An 18,454-nucleotide genomic window follows, 5' to 3' on the forward strand; every position below is an offset into this window, starting at 1 on the left:
AGAACCAAAGACAAAAACCACATGATTATCTCGATTGATGCAGAGAAGGCTTTTGACAAAATTCAACAACCCTTTATGCTAAAAACCCTCAATAAACTAGGTATTGACGGAACGTATCTCAAAACAATAAAAGCTATTTACGACAAACCAACAGCCAATATCATACTGAATGGGCAAAAACTGGAAGCATTCCCTTTGAAATCTGGCACTAGACAAGGATGCCCTCTCTCACCACTCCTATTCAATATAGTACTGGAAGTTCTAGCCAGAGCAATCAGGCAAGAAAAAGAAATAAAGGGTATCCAAATTGGAAAGGAGGAAATCAAATTGTCTCTATTTGCAGATGACATGATTGTATATCTGGAAGACCCCATCATCTCAGCCCCAAATCTCCTGAAACTGATAAACAACTTCAGCAAAGTCTCAGGATACAAAATCAACGTGCAAAAATCACAAGCATTCCTATACACCAGTAATAGACTTCAAGAGAGCCAAATCAAGAACGAACTGCCATTCACAATTGCTACAAAGAGAATAAAGTACCTAGGAATACAACTAACAAGGAACGTAAAGGACCTCTTCAAGGAGAACTACAAGCCATTGCTCAACGAAATAAGAGAGGATACAAACAGATGGAGAAACATTCCATGTTCATGGTTAGGAAGAATCAACATCGTGAAAATGGCCATACTGCCCAAAGTAATTTACAGATTCAACGCTATTCCCATCAAGCTACCAATGACCTTCTTCACAGAACTGGAAAAAAACACCTTAAACTTCATATGGAACCAAAAGAGAGCCCGCATAGCCAAGTCAATTCTAAGCAAAAAGAACAAAGCGGGAGGCATCACACTACCGGACTTCAAACTATACTACAAGGCTACAGTAATCAAAACAGCATGGTACTGGTACCAAAACAGAGATATAGACCAATGGAACAGAACAGAGGCCTCACAGGAAATACAACATACCCACAACCATCTGATCTTCGACAAACCTGACAAAAACAAGCAATGGGGAAAGGACTCCCTGTTTAATAAATGGTGTTGGGAAAACTGGTTAGCCATGTGCAGAAAGCAGAAACAGGACCTCTTCCTGACACCTTACACCAAAATTAACTCCAGATGGATTAAAGACTTAAACATCAGACCTAATACCATAAAAACCTTAGAAGAAAATCTAGGCAAAACCATTCAGGACATAGGTGTAGGCAAGGACTTCATGACCAAAACGCCAAAAGCAATGGCAACAAAAGCCAAAATAGACAAATGGGACCTAATCAAACTCCACAGCTTCTGCACGGCAAAAGAAACAGTCATTAGAGTGAATCGGCAACCAGCAGAATGGGAAAAAATTTTTGCAGTCTACCCATCTGACAAGGGGCTGATATCCAGAATTTACAAAGAACTAAAGCAGATCTACAAGAAAAAAACAAACAAGCCCATTCAAAAATGGGCAAAGGATATGAACAGATACTTTACAAAAGAAGACATACAGGAGGCCAACAAACATATGAAAAAATGCTCATCATCACTGGTCATCAGAGAAATGCAAATCAAAACCACATTGAGATACCATCTCACACCAGTTAGAATGGCGATCATTAAAAAATCGGGAAACAACAGATGCTGGAGAGGATGTGGAGAAATAGGAACACTTTTACACTGTTGGTGGGAATGTAAATTAATTCAACCATTGTGGAAGACAGTGTGGCGATTCCTCAAGGACCTAAAAATAGAAATCCCATTTGACCCAGCAATCCCATTACTGGGTATATATCCAAAGGATTATAAATCATTCTACTACAAGGACACGTGCACACGAATGTTCATTGCAGCACTGTTTACAATAGCAAAGACCTGGAACCAACCCAAATGCCCAAAGATGATAGACTGGATAGGGAAAATGTGGTACATATACACCATGGAATATTATGCAGCCATCAAAAACGATGAGTTCACGTCCTTTATAGGGACATGGATGAACCTGGAAACCATCATTCTCAGCAAACTGACACAAGAGCAGAAAATCAAACACCGTATATTCGCGCTCATAGGCGGGTGTTGAACAATGAGAACACATGGACACAGGGAGGGGAGCACTACACACTGGGGTCCGTTGGGGGGAAATGGGGGAGGGGTGGGGGGTGGGGAGGTGGGAAGAGATAGCATGGGGAGAAATGACAGATACAGGTGAGGGGACGGAAGGCAGCAAAGCACACTGCCATGTGTGTACCTATGCAACAATCTTGCATGTTCATCACATGTACCCCAAAACCTAAAATGCAATTAAAAAAAAAAAAAAAAAAAAAAAAAAAAAAAAAAAAACAACAGAAGCTGACTTGAAAGAATAAAAATATCGTGGAGTACAATGGTTCACATCTGTAAACCCAGCACTTTAGGAGGCCAAGGGGGGTGGATCACTTGAGCTCAGGAGTTTGAGACCAGCCTGGGCAACATAGTGAAACCTCGTCTCAACAAAAATACAAAAAGTAGTCCAGCATGGTGGAGTGCATCTGTAGTAGTATCAGCTACTCAGGAGGCTGAGGTGGGAGGATTGCTTGAAATCAGGAGGCAGAGGTTGCAGTGAGCCAAGATCATGCCACTGCACTCCAGCCTGGGTGACAGAGTGAAAGCCTGTCTCAAAAAAAAAAAAAAAAAGAATACAAGTATGTTCATGTTTTCAGCACTTACACTAAAATTGGAAATAATGAAGTTTGTATGCAAATTCATTAAGCTAGCCACAACTTCTAAATATTGAATAAAACACTATCCTCCGAATGTTTTCTATTATTAATTTTTAATTTTTATGGGTACATAGTGGGTATATATGTTTATGTGGTATATATTTTGATAAAGGCAAACAACGTATAATAATCACATGAGGGTAAATAGGGTATGTATCCCTCAAGCATTTATCCTTTGTCTTATAAACAATCCAATTATACTATATTAATTATTTTAAATGTACAATTACATTATTATTGACTATAGCCACTCTGTTGTGCTAGCAAATACTAGGTCTTATTCATCCTTTCTAACTATTTTTATACCCACTTCCACACCCTCCCCACCACCATCATGCCATTAACTACCATTTCCAGCTTCTAGTAACCATCCTTTTACTCTCTACCTGCATGAGTTAAATTGTTTTAATTTTCAGCTATTTAGCTAATTTTAGCTACCACAAAAAGAGAGAGCATGTACAGTCCATTTTTTCTGTGCAGGGCTTATTTCATTTAACATAATGACCTCTGGTTCCATCTACGTTGTTGCAAATGAAAGGATCTCATTCCTTTTTATGGCTAAACAGTACTCCACTGTGTATGTGGACCATTTTTCTTTATCTATTCATCTATTACAGACACTTGAGTTACTTCCAAATTTTGCCTGTGGTGAGTAGTACTGCAATAAACATGACATTGCAAATATATCTTCAATACACTGATTTTCTTTCTTGGTTATATACCCAGCAGTAAGATTTTTGGATCATATTGTAGCTCTACTGATTTTTGAGAAAGGTACGAAACTATTCTCCATAGTGGTTGTGTTAATTTAAGCGGCCATCCGCAGTGGATGAGGTTCCCTTTTCTCCATATCCTTGCCAGCATTTGTTATTGCTTGTCTTTTGGATATAAGCTATTTGAACTGAGATGAGACAATATCTAATTGTAGTTTTGATTTGCAATTCTCTGATGATCACTGATGTTGAGGAACTTTTCATATGCCTGTTTATCATTTGTATATCTTCTTTCTTTGTTGTTGTTGTTTTGTTGTTGTTGTTGTTTTTCAGATTAAATTCTAATTAGAAGATTCCGTTTAATTCAGAAGCTATAACATTGTTTTAATGAATTCTGTTGGAGGTGACAGTTTATGTGAGATAAATTTATATGGTATAGATAGATATAAATTCATTGGATAATGTTAAACATGTTACTTCATATATATTATCTGTGAAATTTATTTCTTCTCTGGTTATGTCCCTAAGGAGGCAGAGTCAGAGGGAAAAACATATCTTCAAAGAAAGAACCCTTTCTGTCCTTTCAGATATTTGCCCTAAAACAGCCTTTTCTCACTTTTATTTAAAAAAAATCTGTTAAATTTCTGCATTAACTCAATTTATGATTCTTGGTGTATGCTATTTATAAAATTGAATATAGGTTTTATGATATAGGAAACTAGTCTAGGAATGAGAATATGATCTAACTTTGTAATAAAGGTCATCTGCATTTTCCATTACTCTGTAAGCCCCTTATGGGATTATACACACATTTTTCTGGACATAAAAATTCACTGTAAACTTTTAATGTATTGGGCAGACTTTTGTTCACACTTGTATATCTTCTTTTTTTTTTTTTTTTTTTTTTTTTGAGACGGAGTTTCGCTCTTGTTACCCAGGCTGGAGTGCAATGGTGCGATCTCGGCTCACCGCAACCTCCGCCTCCTGGGTTCAGGCAATTCTCCAGCCTCAGCCTCCTGAGTAGCTGGGATTACAGGCACGTGCCACCATGCCCAGCTAATTTTTTGTATTTTTAGTAGAGACGGGGTTTCACCATGTTGACCAAAATGGTCTCGATCTCTCGACCTCGTGATCCACCCGCCTGGCCTCCCAAACTGCTGGGATTACAGGCTTGAGCCACCGCCCCCAACCACACTTGTATATCTTCTTTTGAGAAATGTCTGTTCAGATTTTTGCCCATTTTTAAATCAGATTATTTGAGTTTTTTCCTATTACTTGAGTTCCTTGTATATAATGATTATTAATCCCTTGTCAGATGGGTAGAGTTTGCAAATATTTTATCCTATTGTGGAGTTGTCTTTCACTTTGTTGACTGCTTTCTTTGTTAGGCAGAAGCTTTTTAACTTGATATAATCGCACTTAACCAACTTTGCTTTGGTTACCTATGCTTGTGGAGTATTACTCAAAAAATCTTTGACCACGCCAATGTCCTGGAGAGTTTCTGCAATGTTTTCTTTCAGTAGTTTCATAGTTTGAGGTCTCAGATATAAATTATTCATCTCTTTTAATTTAGCTTTATAGATGGTGAGAAACAGAAACCTAGTGTTATTCTTCTACATGTGGATATCCAGTTTTCCTAGCAGCATTTATAGAAGTGACTGTTCTCTCCCCTGTGTATATTCTTGACATTTTTGCCAAAAATGAGTTCACTGTAGATATATGGATGTGTTTCTGAGTTCCCTATTCTGTTCCATTGGTCTGTGTGTCTGCTTTTATGCCAGTACCATGCTGCTTTGGTTACTATAGCTCTGTAGAATTTGAAGTCAAGTAATGTGATTCCTCTAGTTTTGTTCTTTTTGCTCAGTATAGCTTTGGTTCTTCTAGTTCTATTGTGGCTCTATACAAATTTTAAAATTATTTTTTCTATTTCTGTGAAGAATGTCTTTGGTATTTTGATAGATATTACATTCAATCTATAGACTGATTTGGGTAGTATAAACATTTTAATAATGTTGATTCTTCTAATCCATGAACATACCTTTCAATTTTTTGTGTCCTCTTCAATTTCTTTCATCACTATTTTATAGTCTTCACTGTAGAGAACTTTCAGTTCCTTGGTTAAGTTAATTCCTAGGTATTTAATTTTAATTGTGGCTACTGTAAATGGGGTTACTTTCTTGATTTTTCAGATTGTTCATTGTTGGCATATAGAAATGCTACTGATTTTTGCATGTTGATTTTGTATCCTGCAACTTTACTGAATTTGTTTATCAGTACCAATTTTTTGTGTGTGTGTGTTGGGGGGGGCTTCAGATTTTTCCAAATATGAGATCACATCATATGCAAAAGTATAATTGGACTTCTTCATTTCCAATTTGGATGCTCTTTATTTATATATGTTTTCTGATTGCTCTAGCTGGGATTTCCAGTATTATGTGGAATAACAGTGGTGAAAGTGGGCATCTTTGTCATGTTACAGATCTCAGAGGAAAGGCTTTCAGCTTTTCGCCATTCCAGATAATAGCAACCATTGGTCTCTCATATATTGCTTTGTGTTGAAGATAATGTTATTTCTATACCAGTTTTTAAGAGTTTTCATCATGAAGGAATGTTGAGTTTTATCAAATGCTTTTTCAGTATCAATTCAAATAATCAAATGGTTTTAGTCCTTCATTCTGTTGATATGATATATTGCATTCATTGATTGGTCAATGTTGAAACATCCTTGCATCCCTGAGATAAATCCCATTTGGTCATGATAAATGATCATTTTCATTTGTTGTGAAATTTGATTTACTAGTATTTGGTTGAGAATTTTTGTATAAATGTTCATCAGAGATACAAGCCTGTAGTTTTCTTTTTTGATGTGTCTTTGGTTTTGGTATCAGAGAAATACTGGCCTTTTAAAATGAGTTTGGAATATTTCCTCTGCTTCTATTTTTCAGAATATTTTGAGTAGAACTGGTATTAGTTTTAAGTGTTTGATGAAGCCAGGTGTTTCATTCAGCAATGAAGCCATCAGGTCCTAGGCTTCTCTTTGCTGGAAGAATTTATCATGATTTCAATCTCATTGTTGTTACTGGTCTCAAGAGGTTTTGAATTTCTTCAGTGTTCAATCTTGGTAGTTTGCATGTGTCTAGGAATTTATCAATTTCTTCTAGGTTTTCCAATTTATTGGCACATATTTGTTCAAAGTAGCCTCCAATAAGCCTTTGAATTTTGGGAGTATCAGTTGTAATATCACATTTTTCATATCTGATCTAATTTATTTGGATCTTTTCTCTTTTTTCAGTCTGGATAAAGGTTTGACAAACTTTAAGTTTTCAAAAATTTGACTTTTAATTTCAGTGATCTTTCGTATTGCTTTCTTCATTTCAATTTTATTTCTACTCTGATTTCTATTACTTCTTTAATTTTGTTTGTTTTTCTCTTGATTTTTCTAGTTCTTTTTTTTTTTTTTTTTTTTTTGAACTTCAGATCTTGCTTTATTTAAAAGGCCATGCTACAAATGTTTACATTTTTATAGTTACGTGATACAAACTGTTTTTTTTTTTTTAAATATCAAAAACAATGGTCCACAGAAGCAACAATTAACTCTGATTCCTTAGGATAAATACCCAGGAATTAAATAGCTAGGGCAGACTTCTACTTCAATACTGCAGGTCCTTCTAAAAACCAAGTGGTTGCCAACTTATGTCCAGTAGCATTATAACATTCTTAAGCCAATAGTGTAAAAATACCCTGACAAATTTATAGGCAAAGATTACTCAAATACAGATGCTCCAACAGAGGGGCTACATCCTGGTAAACCTGTAAGTTGAAACTATCAAGTTGAAATGCATTTGAGTACCCTGATAAAGGTTTCAAAAAGTTGAAAATTTGTAAGTTGAACCATCTTACTTCATACTCATCAAGCAACTATAATGGGATGTTTTTCTACTTTTGAGATGATAGCCTAGGCTTGTTAAAGACACTATCTTCATGTACTGGCTCTCTCTTACAACTTAAGTGGTCAAACACATCAAATTTTAGAAAAGTATATGATACTTAAATTCTCATCACTATAATTCAGAATGACTGGTTTACAAAAATATGTTCCTAGCATTTGGGTAATAATTGGTGACTGTCTAAACTGGTAAGCTAAGTGAATGCTCCTTAATCGATCCAAGATTAGCTGGCAGACTTTTCTAGTGTAGGTAAGTCAAAGGCCCTCAAAGGTATGCTGAGCCTTGATAGCATAAGCTAGTTTAGGACTTTGCCTCAACTAACATACTAACATACTTTTTACTTTGCTGGCAGCAACTTGGAACTAAGGGCAAGTTATGTGACCCTCCAGGTAGCTCATTTTTCTCCATTGTCTGCTACTTACAGAATGATCATATTTTTGCAATCTAGAAGCAGTTACAGAGAATGTTTTATTAGACCCTATAAATCACTGAACTGCATAAAATAGAAACCAGTTTCGTAATCTAGTTTAAGGAGTATTTTATACAACTCATAATCCTTTACAAATAGAAAAAAATCAGTAATACACTGAATCAATTTGAAGAATCTTCAGTATAAACAAGTTCAACAAAGTCCTTTAGATGCAATTTCTTTTGGATTTACTGCAACACTTTTTGTTATGTTGTATGTCTTGTAAATTCCAATAAGTCTATCTGAAATCTCAAACATATTATTTCGAAGAGAAATTATTATGAACTGTGCATTTTTTGTTTGTTCATATATATAAAATGCAACAATGGACACATTTTTAAAATCAAGGGCTGCATCAATCTCGTCCATGAAGTAAAGAGGAGTGGGCTTGTAGTGATGAAGAGCAAACACCAAAGCCAATGAACTAAGTGTCTTCTCTCCTCCTGAAAGGTTGAAGATCTTTTTCCAGCTTTTCTTAGGTGGTCGAACACTGAACATGATTCCTTCAGAGAAAGGATCCAAGCTGTCTACAAGCTCCAGTTCAGCGTCTCCTCCCAAAGTAAGCATTTGGTAATTTTCCTTTAATTTATTGGTTATTATATAAAAACCTGCCATAAATTCATTAAGCCTTTGTTTCCGAAGATCTTCATATGCCTGTCTAAAATTATCTCTTTCATGAGTAATTTTGTCCAATTCTGCTACCCGTTGCAAATACAATTCTTCCTTCTTTTTATACTCTGCAACAGCATCGAGGTTTGGCTTCATTTCATGACACTGGGCTTCCAAAAGTGCAATTTGATTTGTTATAGAATCTGGATTCTTGATTGCTTCAAGATCCTCTGGGCTTAGAACTGAAATCTGTTCAACAGGATTATCTTCTATAGGATGCAATGATATTTTTGAAATCTCTTTTTGCCAATATTTTATTTTAGAATTATGTTCCGCAATGTGACCATCTATTTGTTCAAGTTTCAACTTAATACTAAGTGCATCTTTTTGAAGAGCATGTTCATTTTCTTGAATAACTTTTAATTCTTGAAGCAGATTGCGATATTCTTTCTGGATCTCTGGTAAGGATTTCTCTGCAGCATTTGTATTTTTTACGACCTCTGCTGCTTTGTCCTCAATACTTTTCAGCTCCGCTGTTAGGTCATCCACCTCTTTCTCAGTATCTTTTATTTCTTTCTCTGTACGAAAGACAGTGTCTTGTGCCTTTTTAAGGTTTCTGTCAGCAGTCTTGATTGCTACTTGGGCTTTAGTAATAGCAGAAGCACATTCATCTAATTGCTTATTTATTTTATCAAGTTTGTCTTGTTGGGCCTTGAGTTTATGATTATTGATTTCTACAATGATATTGTGTAAGCGTTTAACCTCAGCTTCTACTTTACCAGCTTTCTCAGCCACAGCATCATATTCTGTTTTGAAAGCATTAACATTTTCTTCTAACAACTTCTGCTTTTTTTTGTCCGGGGCTGTAGCAAGTACATTGGCTTCAAGTTCCTTAACTTGGACATTCAAATATTCTTCTTGCTCTATTAAACGCTGAATGCTTGCAGTAAATTTTTCTAGCGTGTTCCTCATTTCTCGTTCACTATGCCGTAACTTAACTACTCTTTCTTCAAGTTGTACTTTCTGTTCTTGGATTTGCATTGCTTTCTTAGAGTCGTTTTGCAACTGTGATTCCATTTTGTTTACCTCTTCTTCAGAGATTTCAATGACAAGGGAGGAACCCATTCTTCCTTTCATTACTTTGCTTCCACCACCAGTCATTGTACCTGACTGTTCTATGATTTGTCCCTGTAAAGTTACCACTCTCCATCGAGTAAGAATATCATAAATGAAACAACAATCAGAAACAATGCCCTTGAGAAGGAAAAAGAGAAAGAAGAAAAAAGATTAAAGGAAGTTATGGATAGCCTTAAACAGGAAACACAAGGGCTTCAGAAAGAAAAAGAAAGTCGAGAGAAAGAACTTATGGGTTTCAGCAAATCAGTAAATGAAGCACGTTCAAAGATGGATGTAGCCCAATCAGAACTTGATATCTATCTCAGTCGTCATAATACTGCAGTGTCTCAATTAACTAAAGCCAACGAAGCTCTAATTGCAGCTTCTGAGACTCTCAAAGAAAGGAAAGCTGCAATCAGAGATATAGAAGGAAAACTCCCTCAAACTGAACAAGAATTAAAGGAGAAAGAAAAAGAACTTCAAAAACTTACACAAGAAGAAATAAACTTTAAAAGTTTGGTTCATGATCTCTTCCAAAAAGTTGAAGAAGCAAAGAGCTCATTAGCAATGAATCGAAGTAGGGGGAAAGTCCTTGATGCAATAATTCAAGAAAAAAAATCTGGCAGGATTCCAGGAATATATGGAAGACTGGGGGATTTAGGTGCCATTGATGAAAAATATGATGTGGCTATATCGTCCTGTTGTCATGCATTAGACTACATTGTTGTTGATTCTATTGATACAGCTCAAGAATGTGTAAACTTCCTTAAAAGACAAAATATTGGAGTTGCAACCTTCATAGGTTTGGATAAGATGGCTGTATGGGCAAAAAAAATGACCGAAATTCAGACTCCTGAAAATACTTCTCGTTTATTTGATTTAGATTTTTCTAGTTCTTTAAGATTTTTGTTGAGGTTATTTGAAGTGTTTCTTCTTTTCTGATGTAGGCAATTATAGCTTTAAACTTCCCTCTGAGGACTGCTATTTCTGTATCCCACTTGGTCATTCAGGAGCATATTGTTTAATTTCCACATGTTTGTATAGTTTCCATAATTCCTCTTGCTATTGATTTCTAGTTTTATTCCATTGTCATATGACAAGATATCTGATATTATTTCAGTTTCTTTGAATGCTTTAAGACTTTCCTGGTGGCCTCACATATATAGCATATAACATATATTCTTCAGAATGATCCATATGCTGATCATTGAAATGAAATGTGTAAAAATCTGAAGCTCTTCAATGAAATGTGTAAATGCAATGAAATGTATAAATATCTATTAGGTCCATTTGGTCTTTAGAGCAGATTAAGTTTAATATTTCTTTGTGATTTTCTGTCTGGGTGATCTGTTCCACAGTGAAAGTGGGGTGTTGAAGTCTCCAGCTCTTATTATATTGGGGCATATCTCTCACTCTCTTTATCTCTAATAATATTTGCCTTGTATCTGGGTGCTTCAGTGTTAAGTACATATATATTCAAAATTGTTATATCACCTTGTTAAATTGACTCCTTCATTATTATATAGAGATCTCTTTTGTTTCTTTAGTTTTTGTCTTGCAATCAACTTTTTTTCTGATATAAGTACAGTTACTCCTGCTCTTTTTTAATTCCATTGGCATGGAATATATTTTTCCATCCCTTTATTTTCAATAAATGTGTCTCTTTATAGGTAAAAGTATATTTCTTTTAGGCAAAAGATCATTAGGACCTATTTTTTTAATCTATTCAGCCACTCTATGTCTTGATTAGAGTTTATTCCATTCACAGTCAATGTTACTATTGATAAGTAAGCACTTAACCTGAGTTTTTTTTTTTTCCTGATTGTTTTGTGGTCTGTTCTTCCCTTCTTTCTTCATTCTTATCTTCTGTTCCAGTACACCCATAGGGAGTACTGCCAGGGTACTGCTGATGCTCACTTAAGAACCAACGGCTCATCAGTCAGCTTATAGTGAATTGTTGCCATGCCTGAGACTCACCCCTCCGGGCAGTGGAGTCCCCTCTGGCACATGATAGGTCCAGAAATGCCATCCAAAAGCCAAAGCCTGGAATCAGAGACACTTAATGCCCACTTAATGCTCTTCTCCATTGTGGTCCTGCTGGTACCTAAGGTGGAAGACAAAGCCAACTTTTCTCTCTCCTTTTGTCAAGCAGAAGGTATCTTTCATAGCCACTACAGCTGTGAACTATCTGGATCACACCTGATGCTAGCACCTCTCACAGTCTTATCCAAGTCCTACAGTGTGGGATACTGCTGCTGACTAGGATCCAAGGGCTCTTAAGTCATAGGTGATGAATCCTGCCAGGACTGGGCCCTTCCCTTCAAGGCAAGAGGTCCTTTCTGGCCCAGGATATGTCTAGAAATGTCATCTGGGAGCTAGGTCTGTAATGGAGGGCCTCATGAGTATGATTAATGCCTAAAGCTATTGTGGTGAGCTAGTACCCAAGTTGAAAAACAAAGTCCTGTTTACTCTCCCCTCTCCTCTCCTTAAATAGAAGAAAAGGGTCTTTTGAATCTGCATACTTTGCTGCCTGGGGTTAAGAAAGGGGTTATGCAAGCTCTCCCTTAGCCATCACAGCTGGTATCTCACTGGGTCACATGCTCCACAAATCTTCTGCCTCCAAGCCCAGCAGAACTTGGTATTGCCTAGGAGTTACAGTCCTTGTGACCTCAACAGCCTTTCAAGTTTATGTAGCACTCCAGAGCACATTAGCTCATGGCAGTTAGACTCAGTGAAACTCAAGTTCTGACCACCAGGATGAACAATTCCCCTTTGGCTAAGGATTGTTCTAAGTGCTCCCACTGTGGGTGCTGGCTGAGTTCTGCCCAGTATTGGCAGTACTGACTTCCCACTATCACTGTGCTCTCCCTCCAGCAAGTGCAGAGTTTCTCCATCTGTACCATGCAGCTGCTGCTGGGTGATGGGGGAGAAATGGCATTGACAATTTAAGACTGTCCCACTCTCTTAAATGCCTCTTTCAGCAATATAAAGTTAAAACCAGGTACTGTGATTTTTGGAATTGGTGTTTCTCCAGCAATGATGCTCAGCAGAGGCTTCTATATCACTATCTTTCTCCCACTCCTCTGTTCCTGAATGTTTTCTTTCTTCTTCTTCTTCTTTTTTTTTTTTTTTTTTTTTTTTTTTGAGAAAGCATTTGACTCTGCCACCTAGGCTGGAGTGCAGTGGTGCAGTCTTGGCTCACTCAACCTCCACCTCCCAGGTTAAAGCAATTCTCCTGCCTCAGCAACCTGATTTGCTGGGATTACAGGCACATGCCATCATGCCCAGCTAATTTTTTGTATTTTTAGTAGAGATAGGATTTCACCATGTTGGTCAGGCTGGTCTCGAACATCTAACTTCGTGATCCACCCACCTCAACCTCCCAAAGTGCTGGGATTACAGGTGTGAGCCACCACACCTGCCTGGCCATGTTTTCTTAAACAAAGCATGTCTGGCCCAATGAATCAGAAATATGGCTTAGTTATAGTGTATCTTACAAAAATCCCCTTAAATAAATGTGCATCAGCCCCATTCAACAAATAAGGTTACTTAAACTAAAATATAAAACATGTATCTCCATTACAGACAGTGTTGCAGTGTTTTATAACAATCTATCATCAATCTTCAGTACGATACTGCAAAGAAGGTAGCTTAAAACCTAACTTAGGGCCAAGCGCGGTGGCTCACGCCTGTAATCCCAGCACTCTGGGAGGCCGAGGTGGGTGGATCACGAGGTCAAGAGATCGAGACTATCCTGGCCAACATGGTGAAACGCCGTCTCTACTAAAAATACAAAAAATACGGGCATGGTGGCATGTGCCTGTGGTCCCAGTTACTCGGGAGGCTGAGGCAGAAGAATAGCTTGAACCCAGGAGGCAGAGGTTGCAGTGAGCCGAGTTTGTGCCACTGCACTCCAGCCTGGCAACAGAGCAAGACTCCGTCTCAAAAACAAACAAACAAACACAAAAAAAAGCTAACTTAAATATAAATAAACTGAAGCTTAGAGGGTTTAAGTAACTTGTCTGAGGATACAAAGCTAGCAAGTAACAGAACTAAAATCCTGACAGTAAAGCGCATTCCTTTTCCACTACTCTAATGTGATCACTATGCCTGAACATCAGAAGCAAGAGTTGCTCTTTAGGTGCCAGTGTACTTGAAAGAGATTTCTTCCCTCTTTCCTTATCTTATTGCCAGTGAAAATTTCTTCCCTGCAACCCAAATTGTACTGAGAACAGCTCTATTCACTTTGTCAGTTAGTCATCTGAGAGTTGTCTGTGTATTTCTTTGGCCTGTTTGGTTGTTTTTCTTTTCCTATTGGGTTATTTTACTTCATGTTTCTTTCTTTTTTATTGAAGAATTTCTCTGTACGTTTTGGAAACTAATATTTTATCTGTAATATATCATGAAATTTTATTGTCCCAGGATAATGCATATCTTTCAACTTTGGCTCTTTTGTCGCATAGGTCTTGTTTTTACAAACTCAAAAGTATCAATCTATTTCTATATGATTATGTTTTTCTGTACATGTATAAGAAATGAACTTCTACTCCAAAATACAGTTTATTTTATATATATTTTCATAGTTTAAATTTTTAATTTGTTTTAGTAGCTAAGTCTTTAATCTATCTGTAAAGTTTTTAAAAATTGTGTGAGATAAAAGTATTGTTTGCCACACAGAGATGCTGCTATTTCTACTATTTTGTAATGCACCTTCAGTTACAAGTCCCCTTACATAGCCTTGTTTCCGAATGCCATTCTCTTCTTCATTGAGGCTATTTATCTATTGTTATGCCAATGTCATACTATTTTTATTATTATTGCTAACAGCAGAAATTTATTATCTGAAAAGTCTCCATCAACAAAAATATACTCCATCAACAAACATATACTCATTCATTATTTTTCTTCAAAGTTGGCTTGGCTATTCTTGGCTTCTTGCTTTTCTAGATGAAATTTTAGAATCAGCTTGTAAAGATTCTATTTTAAAAACCTGGAGAAGAGAATCCTGATAGGAACTGTATTAAAATCATAGGTTAATTTTGGGAGATCTGACATCTTTATAACATTCAGGTTTTACTTCCATGAACCTATGTTTGAATCTCATTTTATCAGGTTATCCCTCTGCTTTCTCTCATTGTCAATGTCATCTCTCTATTCCTCTGTCATTTCTCCTGATTTCTCAAATGTTGTTGCTCAGGATTTATTGTCATTTGATCAACATATATGGAGATAATCTTTCCAGCACTCTGGCCACTTTGAGTTCTTCCCTTCCAACAATCTTGTAGTCCATTTTACTTCAGCCAACTACTCCCCTAGTCATAGTCAATATCTATACCTTGATATTACCAACAATTGCTATAACTGCAATAATTTCAACTTTCATTCATCCTATTCTTAATGACCACCTGTTCTCTTTATAGCTGATTCACTATAATACAATAACTCTAAAACTCTTGTGACTTCCTCAGACTTTCCAGCAAAGGTACATAAATCCCTGATTGTCTGGAAAAGTTCTAGTTTATACCTATTTTCTATATTATTAGACTATCTTTTTCACTTTCAAAATTCACTGAGTTTGGATATGATCATTCTATCTTCAATGCACTGATCTATCATGTTTCCTCTACCCTTCATCTTCTCATCACTCCTTGCCCCCTTAATGTACTCTCTCCATGCCAAGATTTCTTGCATGTTCCCTTCAATCCCTCATTCTTCTCTAATTTTGTGATATATATTTTTTTAAAAAAACATGGTCTGATTTCAGCCATAATAGAGTATCTGGTCTGAATTCATCCTGTCACTGTAAATAACTAGAACACTGAACAAAATACAGAAAACAACTGCCTAAAAAATTGGGCAGCAGCCAAATCATGATTAATCACTGACAGAAGGGAAGCTAATAAAGTAAGTCCTATGACCACTAAAGTTTTGTTTCTGGAGGCACATTCTGGACTATGATGCAAGAAGAAAAACTTGTAAAAAATATAGACATGTCCCACTGAGTTCAAGAAACAGAAGATGGAGTTCCAGAGGTAGGAGTTGGGATGATGTGGATGGAATTACAGGACAGAATAAGGGAGAAAGCAGAAGTATACACAGAAAAAGCTCCAGAAATTTGCACAGGGATCCACCTGATCCTTTTGGTGAGTGCAAAGCTGCACCTGCATAAGGTGTGAATCCATGAGAATGAGCAAAGACCAATTACTAGAATGTAGTAGAACAATTCGAAGAACTCACTTCAAGTTAGGACACATTCAAATATAAGAAATTAAAGTGGAAAACCTCAAAGAACACTTTTACCAGAGATTCTGGAAGGATCACACTTTAATAATAGTATTAAAGCAGCCCTAAAGAAGAGACACTCTAGGCCCAACTTAGCAACACTTGAAAGCCAGTCTGCTGACCATGATGAGGTAACTGGTTCCACATAAATCCTCCTACGCACTCAAGTAGAAAACTGAATAAAACACAGTCATGCTCTGCATAACAATGTTTTGGTCAACATGGACCACATAAACGATGGTGGTTCCATGAGATCATAATGGAGCTGAAAAATTCCTATCACCTAGTAAGTCAGCCATTGTAACATCATAGTGTGACATGTTACTCATATGTTTGTGGTGATGCTGGTGTTGAAAAAAAAAGTGAGCTGCCAGTCTATAAAAGTATAGCATATACAACTATGTATAGTACACAATACTTGATAATGACAATAAATGACTATGTTATTGGTTTATGTGTTTACTGTACTGTACTTTTTAATCACCATTTTAGTGTAATACTTCCACTTATTTTTTAAAAAGTTAAATGTAAAACACACTCAGGACTTTTAGCAGCTATTTCAGATGAAGGCATTGTTATCATAGAAAATGACAGTTCCATGCATTTTACTGCCCCTGAAGACCTTCCAGTGGAACAACATGTCCAGGTAGAAGGCAGCTATCTTGATGATTTTGACCCTATGGAGGCCTAGGCTAATGCATGTATTTTTGTCTTATTTTTTTTGTTTATTTAAGGTAAAAAGTAAAAAATAAATAAAAATTTTAATAATAAGACAAACATCAAAAAGTTTAAACAATTCTTAAAGTTAATAAAGCAAAAATATCACAGCAAGCTATGATTAATTTAATACTGAATAAAGAAAATTGTTTTATAAATATACTTTATTCAAACAATAGTGTTTATTAAGTCTACAGTATTTTACAGTAATGTCCTAGGTATTCATATTAACTCACTACTCTCTCACTGACTCACCAAAAGCAACTTCCAGTCCTGCAAGTTCCATTCATGGTAAGTGCCTTATGCAGGTATACCAGTTTTTGTCTTTTATACCATATTTTTATAAAACCTATTCTATGTTTAGATATATATAACCATTGTATTATAATTACCTTCAGTATTCAGTGCAGTAACACACTGCTCAAGTTTATAGCCTACAAGCAATAAGCAATACCATACAGCCTAGGTGTGCAATAAGCTATGCCAAATAGATTTGGGTAAATATGTCTTATGAGGTTCACATAATGAAAAAATCACCTATGATGATGCATTTCTCAGAATGTAAGGCATGACTGTATATAAAATAAGTTTCTTAAGACGTTGGACAACAAGCTTTACAATGCTGGAATCCCTAAGAGGAGAGAAACAAACGATATAATTTATATGATTAACCTCGCATTCAAGGTACAAGGCTAGATGACATTCAAGTTGTAACCAGACAAAATAGATAGACCCTAATGAACACTGGGAGCATTCAGTAGACACTCCAGAAGGGTCATATTTGAGCAGTAGGAGTAAACCACCATCACTACTTTAGGCCTTCCCTAAAAAAGCTTTAAAATTAGCCTCAAAAGGATCAAGCTATTCCACAAGTAACTTAACTTCCTGCTGAAAAAAAATAAACTCAACAATTTCTAAAGAATGAAAACAAAATCTAAACACTCAACACTACAATAATCAACAGTTTCTAGCTTCAATAAAAAAAATTACTATATATACCAAGAAGTGAAAAGTGTAAGAAAAATCAATCAATAGAAGCATAACAGAAATGACAAAAATAACAGAATTCTTAGAAAAGGTCTCTAGACAGCTATTACAAGTATATTCACGTTTATTATAAATACATTAAAGGATTTAGTAGAAAACATAAACATAAAGACAGAAATGAAAGACACAAAAAAGAACCAAGTGAAAACTCTGTATTGTAAGTGGCAATGGAACAGTATGCAACCAACTAAGCAAAAGATTAATTCTAAGGTGGGGTGAGAGAAATTTGGGAGTGTGATATGGCTTTGTTCTGTGTCCCCACCCAAATCTCACCTCAAATTGTAATTCCCATGTGTTGAGGAAGAGACCTGTAATCCCTACATGTTGAGGGAGGGAAGTGATTGGATGATGGGGACAGTTTCGCCCATGCTGTTCTCATGAGATGGTAAGCAAATTCTCACAAGATCTGATGGTTTTATAAATAGTAGTTTTTCCTGCACTTACACTCACTATCACTCACTCTATCTCTCTCTCCCAATCTCTGCCTTGCCTGCCAACATGTAAGACATGCATGCTTCTCCTTCCTCTACGACTAAGTTTCCTGAGGCCTCCCTAGCCATACAGAAATGAGTCAATTAAACCTCCTTTATTTATAAATTATCCAGTCTCTAGCAGTATCTTTATATCAGTGTAAAAATAAACTAATACAGAATGATAGAAGTATTTTTTATTTTGACTGCGGTATATTTTAAATTGATTATTTAAAAATTGTATCTGAACAAGTTGATTGAAAAAGTAAAAGTATAATAATAAAAAATGCTTCTTCAGAAAAAGTAAAAATACAACTATGGTTATATCCAACTTTCTC

General features: G+C 36.2%; 1 protein-coding gene and 1 pseudogene across 5 annotated transcripts in view; both read right to left on the reverse strand.

Annotated features, from left to right (window-relative positions):
• LOC101050152 (AGBL carboxypeptidase 4) overlaps positions 1-18,454 on the reverse strand; it is a 1,418,805-nt gene that overhangs the window by 1,135,148 nt on the left and 265,203 nt on the right. The window lies entirely within an intron of this gene.
• Positions 6,865-9,672, reverse strand: LOC141580250 (structural maintenance of chromosomes protein 4 pseudogene; annotated as a pseudogene).

The sequence above is a fragment of the Saimiri boliviensis genome, chromosome 11 (assembly GCF_048565385.1).
Source record: "Saimiri boliviensis isolate mSaiBol1 chromosome 11, mSaiBol1.pri, whole genome shotgun sequence".
NCBI lineage: Eukaryota > Metazoa > Chordata > Mammalia > Primates > Cebidae > Saimiri > Saimiri boliviensis.